The sequence below is a fragment of the Schistocerca serialis genome, chromosome 1 (assembly GCF_023864345.2).
Source record: "Schistocerca serialis cubense isolate TAMUIC-IGC-003099 chromosome 1, iqSchSeri2.2, whole genome shotgun sequence".
Taxonomy (NCBI): domain Eukaryota; kingdom Metazoa; phylum Arthropoda; class Insecta; order Orthoptera; family Acrididae; genus Schistocerca; species Schistocerca serialis.
In genome coordinates, this window is record NC_064638.1 from 1211672299 (window position 1) to 1211684403 (window position 12105).

Sequence of the window (12105 nt, forward strand, 5' to 3'; positions counted from 1 at the left end):
AAACTACCGCCGTTCTGTCCACAGAAGGGGCCAATTGGTCCCGATCGACCGCCATGCCATCCTCCAGCCAGTGGCATCATGTGGAAGCGATATGGAGCGAAGGGGGTTCTGTACAGCGCAATTATTGAGTTAGCAGACCAAGTGTCACTACTAATCGGTCTAGTAAATCCTCAATTGGCCTCAAGAGACTGGGTACGCATGGCTCGAGACTCCCACCTAGGAAAAAATCCTTGGAAGTGAGCCGTGCCAGTTAGCATCGATCAATCGATCGCTAGATCGCGGTAGTGGGGCATGATCTTTGGTGTTTCTCCACGCGAGGAGATATGACCGGCACAAAGGTGGGGAGTTACAATTGGCGGGTCGAACTGGACGGAGCACTGGTGGGGTACGAGGCCGGTTTACTTCCGCTGTCAGGAGCCGATAGTAAAAAGCTTGGACCGCTGATGAATGGCATCATATTGTGTTCAGTGATAAACCGCGGTTCTGGACTACAGTGGGTCACCGTCGTCTGGTAGTACAGTCGCCCACCTGGAAAGAGATTCCATTTTTCCATTGATTTGGAGAGCCACAGCGCTGTCACTTCTAATGTCATGGTGTGGGTAGACACTGGGTCGCCTCCAGGTCACGGCTGGTAGGGGGCTGAGGAAACTGCGACATCACAACAGAACATTACGGACATCCTATATCATCATGTGTTAGCTGTCATGGAATGGTATCATAATGGTATTTTTCACATGTCAGTGTTCATCCACAAATAGCATTCATCTCCATGAAATATGTTTTACATTGACGTACTCCCATGGGCAGCGATATCCCCAGATAAATCCCAGGTAGAACATGTGTGTACTTTAACTAACTTGAGGAGTTTGATGGTATGAGGCCAGAAACGTGCATTCCTGTTAAAAGTGAGTTTAATATTTGCATTCGTATTATCTTACTGAAAACAAATAATGGTACCTCAACTTGCTATGGCGAGCCCTAAAATACTTTCAATATGACAAATCATTACTTATAGGTGGTGATATTTTTTTTTAAGATGAATGTACTAAAATGTGATGAACAGTTTACGCCCTATTTTCATCAAACCATGATAATCTTAACGATTACTGCAATGTTGGTTTCAATGTTGCTTTTATTTTTCACAAAAGTATCATCTGAACTATAAATTAAGTAAAAATTATAAAATTCGCAGCAAAAAATAAATTCTACAGTTTTTTTGTTACAAACCATTACTTAATCGTCTTTTTTATTTTCACTCCAGGTCATGTACTCCTGAGTCATCAGAATTAGCTTCTACTATAATGCTGACACTCTCCATAAGTTCTAGATACCAAGCTGTCACTGTATTTGGAAGAAAGCACAACATGATGCCAATTTTGAGGATACAGAAATTAGTAAGCTAACGTACTTTGCCTACTTTCACTACCTGATTTCATATGGAATAATATTTTGGGGTAACTCAACACTTAGGCAAAAATTATTTACTGCTCAAAGGAAAGTGGTTAGAACAATGTGTTGGGGTCATAGTTGCACATCTTGTAGGCATGTGTTTAAAAGGTTAGGAATTCTTACAACACAGTACACTCACTCGGTACCGACATTTGTTCTCAACAACATGGACTTGTTTAAAAACAAGTCACATTCATCATTAAAGCACCAGAAGAAAGAAATACCTACACTATATCCTACTGAACCTATCTTTGCCACAGAAAGGGGTAAAATATGCTGGTGTACTTTTCGATGGATGAAATAAAATGTCTCACAGACGGCAGTAATTGTTTCAAAAATAAATTGAAATAATATCTCCTTGAAAATTTTTTCTGTGCCATAGACAAATTCTTGAATAGGAATAAATAAATTTTTAGCTATAATGTATAAATTTTTCACCATTTATGGGAATGGGGTAGATATTAAAAATTTTAAACTTTTTTTTAAAAAAAAGAACTTGGTTCTCGTGTGCATTTCTTACGCACTTGACCCGATCGACATCATAATGGTTACAGTCAGATTGATCATTGGAACATGTAACTAACTAACTAACCAACTAGCTCTCCTGAATGTCTTTATCTTCGCTGCTGCTATGGCTGGTTTCTAGATTGGTCCAAACGAAGATATGTCTTTAAGCGGAATATCTGATTTCTTTGTGCATATAAAAGGCATGAAACCGTGAAATATGTTTTATTTTATTTTATTTTATTATTTTTTTTTTGCACTGATTGTACCATCTCTGTTGAACTGCATTCATGTATCAGACTGGAGGTGAAAGGGATATTTCCCCTACAGCTTTGGAAAGAAGAAGTCCAATAAATTTCTTGTACAGTCTTTAATAATTTCCCGTCCATTACAGACTTGAAATAGTTGAGGCTTCTCCCTGCAATACTGAAGAACATGCACATTCTGTTATTTTGAATAGACTTTTTCCATTTTCTTTAACTTCTTTCCGTAAATTCTGAAGTTTCTGTCGCGCTGAATGACACGCACTGGGAAAATGTGTTCTATTGGAATCCTGTTTTTCCTTACTAGCCAAGTTCAGATGACACTCATAGCAAATATTTGTTTTGGCGTCTTTCTCCATCCTTGAAGCTTCCTCAATATAAAGTTAGGAAGGAATGTGATGAGTTATGGCCCTTTTCATCGTCAGATTCAATGAAATAGCATGAAGCAGATGAACCATCAGTATGATAGTTTATATAGTTTGTAACCAAAGGATTCCTTTATAGAACTGTGCATTAACCATTAGTTACATCAACGGCAGATTTTGGGCATAGTCAAACTTCAAGCATAGCAAGCTATTATGTGTCTTACACTATACAATAATATTCTTTCTTTCTTTGTAATGAGCCCTAATAGCTCTTTTGCGAAAGTATAATTTATTTTCAGGCTCCTTATTTTCTTTTAGTTTAAGTGTTGCAGTCACTTCACATAAAAAGTGACAAACGTCAGATGTTGGACGCCTGAATGCATAGCTCAATGATTTAAAAAACGTAAAGTAAGCATTAGACCTTATATTGACCTTTCGGTCGTACTTTAACTGATATAACTTTTTAATGAATGGAACAACGGACTGACATTCAAATTTGGATTCTCAAAGTGCAGTTTACTTCACGTAGATGCAGAATAATGTCAATTTCACTGACGAATGATCATTAACGCTAATTTACGCACTTCGAAATATCTTTTATTTCATATGGTCTATTTTCATGCTTACCCTTTCTTTCGTTAACACTGTGTCATCGAATAACCTTCTTCTTGATAGTTCTCAAACGTTTTCCCGATATGCTGAACACGGTTAAGTGAAGTATGCACAGGCAGACAGTTCACAAGCCTAGTGAAGCAATGGATAAACCCACGTAGTGTCGTTGTTCTTACATTTGTGTACCTTGTTTATCTCTTTAATCTTCTTTCTATGACAATATCCTGGTAGAAATGGATCCTGTTGAGCTTGATCAGCAGAACCATAAAACGGATGATATACAGTTTCCTTGATATCACAGGTCACTAATACACTACACTCCTTTCGACAGTAACGAATTACAGGCAGAATTTTTTTGTTTTTTGTTGTGTCTGTCTTATTCCCATGACTATTGCCATAATTTCTCTCTTCTCGCTGTCTTTATAGTCATTCTATGATTCTAATTCACTTTGTCAATCATTTTCTAATACTTTCCGCTACAAAAACGACGTAAGAATCGGTAACGAATTGGAGGCAGAGAAAGTGAAAGTTAGCTATCATGCACCACCATCCGAAAGCCATTTCTTGGCCTTCACGAAAGATATCGATTTGAAAGTTTCTAGGCGGCTCTTTCAAACATAGAGGAATCGAATCCGCAATTTGATGGAAAAAGGGCGTAACGACGTTTATGCTTCTAGTCCATCTAACTAACTTTTTAAATATTTGAATATTAGTTGTATCTTGAACATCCTTGGGCAAATTATTGTACAGTTTATTCCCTTGTAGAAAATTATGTTTTATGCTTTTTGTTTGTTTACTCTCGGCAAATGTATGTTTTGTATGGCTCTTCTTCCATGCTCATGAATGCTGTGATTTGGGAGGGAACTGTTGACACAGAGTGGCAGATGCATTCACTCGGTGCAGTTAAAAAGTCTAGCTGTTTACACAGATCTTTATAGGTGTCTATTTTTGTTTTATCTATGATTACAGTTTTGATGTCATCAAGAAAAATGTTTTTCCCCAATGTCTAACACTTTCTGGAAGACCATCGATGCATATCAAACACAGTGGTCACTATCTGCTGTCCTGAGGGACTCATATTTTTGTTCGTAGGATGTTAAAAATGTTTCACTACAAATATTGCTTCATTTAAAGTGTAAGCTACCTCCACTTTCTGTACCCTGTTTCTCACATGTGACTGGAAAGAATCATAGGCAGTTTTTCTTATTCTCAATGATTCTAGTTTTCTTATTGGAGTTTTAGTGTCTGCAGTGTCATAGTCCTCAGATAGAGCTAAAAATATACTTGTTACATATTTATCCTGATCTAGTGCCTCAAATACCACTTTTGTAAGCTCTGTTGTGGCTGTTTCTGTACTTCTAGTCCAGAAACCAAATTTTGCTTCACTGAGGAAGTTATTTTCATGGAAGTAATTCATTAGGTTGTGTTTGAAACGATAACAGTACAGAGTTTTATGAACCCTCAAGTCAAATTTACCCTAAATACAACATATTACACTTTCAGAAACTTGACACACAAAGGATCCATGAAACTATTCCAAATGAGGAATGTGAGAAACGAAATGAAGTCACCTGGGAACAGTTTTAAACCAAGATCATGCAGAAGGCCAGAACACTAATCCCGTGGACCAAGAACATGAAACACTGATGATGGGACTCGGAATATGAAGGCCCTTTCGAAGAAAGAAATAGAGCCTTCCAGCAGTAGAACAGTAAACAATCATCTCACTTGACATATCAGAAAGCAGGAGTCAAAGTTTGTCAGATAGACACAGGTGAGAAACATGAAACATCCGCTGTAATATATTAAAGAGGATTTTCCGGAATACAAAACACGTAACTTTTACATGATTTTAGAGGGAAGGTCTGTGGAAAATACCGCATAAACTATGCTTGACAAAGCAATACGCTAAACTGCTCTTAGTAATTACAACTGCAGGGAACACTTCTCGGAGATACTTAACAGCCCAGAACCATGAACAGTTTTTACCATAGAGACCCTTATGCAAAGACCCAGAACGTCACCAACCAAGTAATGAAATCTACAAGCAAATCCTTAGGTTCAAAAACAACAAGAGCCGTAGTAACTCAACAATTGATTTGAAACTAGAAGAAGACTTCGGATAAATTCCGCAATATTAGGTGGAAAATTCAACTAACCAGCTACAGACGGAGAGACGCAAGTGATGGAGGCTGGTTATAGAGAGAGGGAGACATGTGCAGTTGTCCAGAATGCCTTATCTCATATTTCTCTTGAGGAAGAATCAGGAATCCGTCACTTGAAATGAACGTATTTGTTACGCACTAATATAGGCCAAAACTTTGAAGAACAGGGTATAGGCGACCAGTAGTTTGTTACAGCTTCACCCAACACTGCTGTAAATAGGAATGTAAATAATAGTGGCTACATATTTTTATTTAACAAGAGCGATGGGGAACGTATTTCACATTATTGAGTGGTCAATATAAAAAATTTATCTCAAGGGCCGAAAATGTTGAACACCTACGGAGAAATTTCATGTGCGTTGCTCAGTATGCATTAGATAGATATGTGTCCAGCCGGATTGTAAGGAATGTGAGGGATGTGCCGTGATATGATGCCGAAATTTCTAAAGGTACATTTCTAACGTGTTCACCAAGAGTGCAAGGGTGGCACCGAGGGTATTGCCTAACTGGAGGGTCTTAAAGGGACTCTTTCCGTTTCATTCATGCACATGTTAATACTGCACTCCCGTGAGCTGACGACGCAGCAGACCAATACCAGGAGGGTTGAAAAAGCACAATTACCCAACGACGCTTCAGATCAAGCTCAAATTTCGTAGAATGATTTTGAACGGTCCCTAATGGTTCCAAATTACACACGAGAGCAACCATTGCGGTCTCGATGCATTCCAAAGGGGTGTGATGACGCACATTGGGGATGCAGTCCGACAAAGTCTTATAGAAGGTTGCCAGTCCGAGGGTGTCAAGACCATCTTCCTGTCATCCACCGTACTGCAATCTATCGTTTTCTACCGCGAGGTATAAAAGAATCAACGCTCCAAGGAGATGAGTGGTTGCACTGACGCCCTTTACGCCACCCCCTGAGGGGTGGGGCGGTTGGGGGGGGGTGAGGGGGGGAATCTCAGCGACGGTGCGTCTGAAACGTTTTCCTCGGTCATCCATAAGAAAACCACGTCAAGTCAACGCTGGGTGTCGCGGTTCTGACCTCCATCGCAGAGACGTCAGAGGAAAGGGTGAAACTTGGGTAAAAGGGCTGTGACGCGTTAACGGTTGCGCTGGGCGAAATTGTGATGAAATTTGGTGCCAATGTGACTTCACAAACGAAGTCTACAGCTCACGTTAACTTCCGAGCTGTGGTCTTTTTTCCACATGTGTCAACACCATGCTGTCTGAAGCCTCTACGATCCCGACGGTGACGTGCAAGGCGCCAGAGTTTCACTCCATTGCGGAGGAAGATTGTAGGCACCTTCGAGTCAAATTTCGAACTTACGCGTCGCAATAGGGGACGATTTCGTGGTTGTAAAAAAATGGTTCAAATGGCTCTGAGCACTATGGGACTTAACTTCTAAGGTCATCAGTCCCCTAAACCTAACCAACCTGAAGCCGTCGGCACACGGACCGTGTTGTCGAACGTTAACGTTGAGCGGGCCAAGTTCAACGTGCTGCTGAACGCTCAGGAACGATGCGACTTGTGTATACGGTACGTGGGCCCCAACGTGGTATACGCGATCGCAACGCACTCCAGCGGCAGTTGAGGGATGTTTCCAGTTCGTAAATCACACTGTTTACTAAACGGGCACGCGTAAAGTTCCCACGTTAGCTCTATTAAAATGCACATTTCCTCCGTCGTCCACGAAAAGGAAAGAACCATGTCCAATCTATAAGGACAGAGACATATAAAAGTTCCATTACAAACAGTGCGGTACAAATTTGGAATACTTCTCCGCATAAGATAAACATTATTTCATCATTCCCACATTTTATTAATACCCCAACGTCAATGTTACTTAATCACTGTTCCTACCCAATAGCAGAATCTTTGCAGCATGTGAATTACGAAGCGTAAAAGAAAAAGGAACAAAATATGTTTATGCAAGTAGCGCAAGCTGTCCTGAAGATTAAGCCAATCGAACTAAGTCACCCCTCAAAAAAAGGTGAACTTATATTTACATAACATCAAATACCGCAGTATATACTTATATTAAACTAATAATAAAGTACCAGAGCCTAATAAAAAGCTAATGTTAGGAAATAAAATTCAGGAGTGTCAAGACGGGAACCTCTGCCCCAACTATCAAATCAATAAGAGACAGTGACGCTGCTCATTACACAAATCCAACACACTGATTTACGTCGCAAGTAATCAAAGTGTTACCCGTTGCAGAAAACCGTATCGTAGATACGATACTAATTTAAATTTAATTATAACAAATTGACCAAGAACAATGCGTTTTGGGTGGATCTTCCTTGTGTCACTGCCTTCAAATAGCCTACTCTCTTAAGACGCAAGTTACAATAATTCTTTTGCCATTAATATGATATTTCTCGTTATTTTATTGGAACGAATCACACAGTTAACAATGGGTATTCCAATGATTCTGAATTTGCTGGTGCTCAGAAACGGCATATATACATATAAGCTTGAAATGAATGCCAATATTGCGTGTCAGAACTCTGTACTGAAGGGAGACGGCGTGCGTGTGAGGTAGGTGGCGTTGTGACATCTCATTGGTCAACGCTCAGACGCACGCTCAGAATATCTGACATGCCAGACATGGCTCCGCACGTTCGGAAAGACTCCCGAACGACCTATTCGACGCTATGACGTCAGAAACTCGGCACGCTCAACGCTCAACGTTCGGATGCACGGTCCGTGTGCCGACGGCTTAAGGACATCACAGATATACATTCCCGAGGCAGGGTTAGAGCCTGCGACCGTAGCGGTCGCGATTCCAGACTGTAGCTCCTAGAACCGCTTGGCCACCACAGCCGGCAGTGATGTTGTAAAACTCATGTGCTTCTACTTGGGATTAGCTAACTTTTCCCATGTGAAGAGAGCTCAGCGCAATATAGCAGACAGCAAAGGTACATTTCATTAGTTTCACTCGGTTTAGGAAACACAAATGCGTAATATTTGTTTTAGTTTAAAGCTGTACTACATTTCATGTCTTTGAACGAAACACACACTACTCCCTTTCTACAGATGAAGTTGGTATGTTATTGTGTGATATATAACAACGTAATATATTTAGCGTACTTTTATTTCTATCAATGACTCGTTTAGTACAAGCTGAGAAAGTTTTACGTAGTTTTCGCCTTTTTTACAAGTTGAAAGTGTTGTATTGTCTAAGTAGATCAGGGAATTCGCGTTACATGTCAGCCGGAACCGTCACTCGTTGTAAACGATGTGAAGGGAAGAAGCACATGGTCTCGCATCTGCTACCGACACATACGAGCCACTGTGCGAAGGCCTGCGCCATATACGCCAAAGAAGCAGGTGTGACACACGTCGCCACAGCCGACAAGTGCAACAAGCACTCCAGCGCCATATAAACTCCGAGCGTAACTTTAAGTGATGGATGGCGGCTGGCCTGGGGGGAGGCCATGACAGCACGCTACATCGCGGCAGTGCTGCCAACCGAGGGCGTGCACATACGTCCACGCACCTGTAACTGTTACGAAACTCCGCCCTCGTTTTATACAGCGTCTGACGCTCCTCGGAACAAGACGGAGTAGGGGGATTAATTGGTGCGAAGTTACTCGCGAGGCGCCTGAGACATTGCCCGCCTTGAGGAAATTCCAGAACAATGGCTTTAAAATCACTCCACTAATGGATAAGCGGTGGACTACTGCAGGATTGTCGATTAGATAATCTGCGTCCGGTAATCTTCCATTCTTGCATTTTTAGTTCACAAAACTGTTGACTGGTACGACTTTGTCGTACGGTTTTCATCCCAACAAACACTCTACACTTGTCTATCAATGCCATTTTTACCTTCCATTGGTCCTAGCAGAGTACCGTTAACTTCGTCAACGCAGATGACCTCGGGCTACTATCAAATCCAAATGCCTCACAAATCTGAATTTTTGCGAGATACAAGAAGTCAGCCCAATGGAGACCCATCTTGAGGCCCCAAAACGTGCCAGGTGGTGAGAATGTTACCATACAGGATTCTGGTCCATCGCCATGTGCTTCACAGTGATAACTCAAAATCTGACACTGTTCACGTACCACATGTCTTCGTAGCAACACTAAACAGGAACAACACAAATACCTTCTGGTGGCCATATACATGTCACGGAGCATTGCGTCTCTGATCATTTACGTAATAACCGATATTGTCTATATACATGGGAAGTTACCTTGGCACCCAAGCATGTCCTCTGGGTGCGTTTTTTGTCATGCACTGAATGTGGCCGGCGCCTTCTAAACTGAATAGTACTTCCACAAGAGTTCTAATTTATCATGCCTTGTCTCCGCAGTCCTTACGATGAATATACGTTGTCGGCTGTAGAAGAGTTCTGAATATCTTAATTTTCTCATTACTGTTTAGCGGAAGGGTTGACTTCAGTGTCCATGGCTAGCGCTGGAGTAGAACCGCATCTAAAGGAGCTGAGCTCTCTTTCAAACCGCTGTCCGTTACATAACATTTGAATAGTGTGAAGTCCATAATATGTCAGTGCTGCCGTATAAGCACGAGGGTTTGCTTTTGAGGGTTTGTTTTTGTTGTAGCCCGAGTTGTAGTGCATGTTTCCGTGCCTGGCGTTTCGTCTACCACTTACGGACAGATACCCAGAAGCTATAATGACACTGTTACTTATCAGTGTAAAAAGGATCAACAAGCCCGAGAGTTAAACAGCTCTGCTAAGAAACCGATTCCACGTCGAAAATTGGCTAAGTAGTTCTTTATATCGTCCAAGGAACGGATATACATCTCACACAATGGCCTAAACCAATAAAACCAATATCGCCAATTAATAAATTACCTCATTTAATACAATACCCTTACGATGTCTGCTCTGTTTACAAAATAAGCACGTCACAGCCTTTTAACTAAATGAGTCATCGTCATAAGGAAGAAGAAATTTCTAGACAGTAATAGCATGAACCATGGACCTTGCCGTTGGTGGGGAGGCTTGCGTGACTCAGGGATACAGATGGCCGTACCGTAGGTGCAACCACAACGGAGGGGTATCTGTTGAGAGGCCAGACAAACGTGTGGTTCCTGAAGAGGGGCAGCAGCCTTTTCAGTAGTTGCAGGGGCAACAGTCTGGATGATTGACTGACCTGGCCTTGCAACATTGACCAAAACGGCCTTTCTGTGCTGGTACTGCGAACGGCTGAAAGCAAGGGGAAACTACAGCCGTAATTTTTCCCGAGGGCATGCAGCTTTACTGTATGGATAAATGATGATGGCGTCCTCCTGGGTAAAATATGCCGGAGGTAAAATAGTCCCCCATTCGGTTCTCCGGGCGCGGACTACTCAAGAGGACGTCGTTATCAGGAAAAAGAAAACTGGCGTTCTACGGAGCGCAGCGTGGAATGTCAGATCCCTTAATCGGGCAGGTAGATTAGTAAATTTAAAAAGGGAAATGGATAGGTTAAAGTTCGATATAGTGGGAATTAGTGAAGTTCGGTGGCAGGAGGAACAAGACTTTTGGTCAGGTGAATACAGGGTTATAAACACAAAATCAAATAGGGGTAATGCAGGAGTAGGTTTAATAATGAATAGGAAAATAGGAATGCGGGTAAGCTACTACAAACAGCATAGTGAACGCATTATTCTGGCCAAGATAGACACGAAGCCCACACCTACTACAATTGTACAAGTTAATATGCCAACTAGCTCTGCAGATGACGAAGAAATTGAAGAAATGTATGATGAGATAAAAGAAATTATTCAGGTAGTGAAGGGAGACGAAAATTTAATAGTGATGGGTGACTGGAATTCGAGAGTTGGAAAAGGGAGAGAAGGAAACATAGTAGGTGATTATGGATTGGGGGACAGAAATGAAAGAGGAAGCGGCCTGGTAGAGTTTTCCACAGAGCATAACTTAATCATAGCTAACACATGGTTCAAGAATCATATAAGAAAGTTGTATACATGGAAGAATCCTGGAGATACTAGAAGGTATCAGATAGATTATATAATGGTAAGACAGAGATTTAGGAACCAGGTTTAAATTGTAGGACATTTCCAGGGGCAGATGTGGACCACAATCTATTGGTTATGAACTGTAGAACAAAACTGAAGAAACTGCAAAAAGGTGGGAATTTAAGGAGATGGGACCTGGATAAACTGAAAGAATCGGAGGTTGTACAGAGTTTCAGGGAGAGCATAAGGGAACAATTAACAGGTATGGGGGAAAGAAGTACAGTAGAAGAAGAATGGGTAGCTCTGAGGGATGAAGTAGTGAAGGCAGCAGAGGATCAAGTAGGTAAAAAGACGAGGGCTAGTAGAACTCCTTGGGTAACAGAAGAATTATTGAACTTAATTGACGAAAAGAGAAAATATAAAAATGCAGTATATGAAGCAGCCAAAAAGGAATACAGTCGTCTCAAAAATGAGATTGACAGGAAGTGCAAAATGGCTAAGCAGGGATGGCTAGAGGACAAATGTAAGGATGTAGAGGCCTGTCTCACTAGGGGTAAGATAGATACCGCCTACAGGAAAATTAAAGAGACCTTTGGAGAAAAGAGAACCACTTATATGAATATCAAGAGCTCAGATGGAAACCCAGTTCTAAGCAAAGAAGGGAAAGCAGAGAGGTGGAAGGAGTATATAGAGGGTCTATACAAGGGCGATGTACTTGAGGACAATGTTATGGAAATGGAAGAGGATGTAGATGAAGATGAAATGGGAGATACGATACTGCATGAAGAGTTTGACAGAGCACTCAAAGACCTGA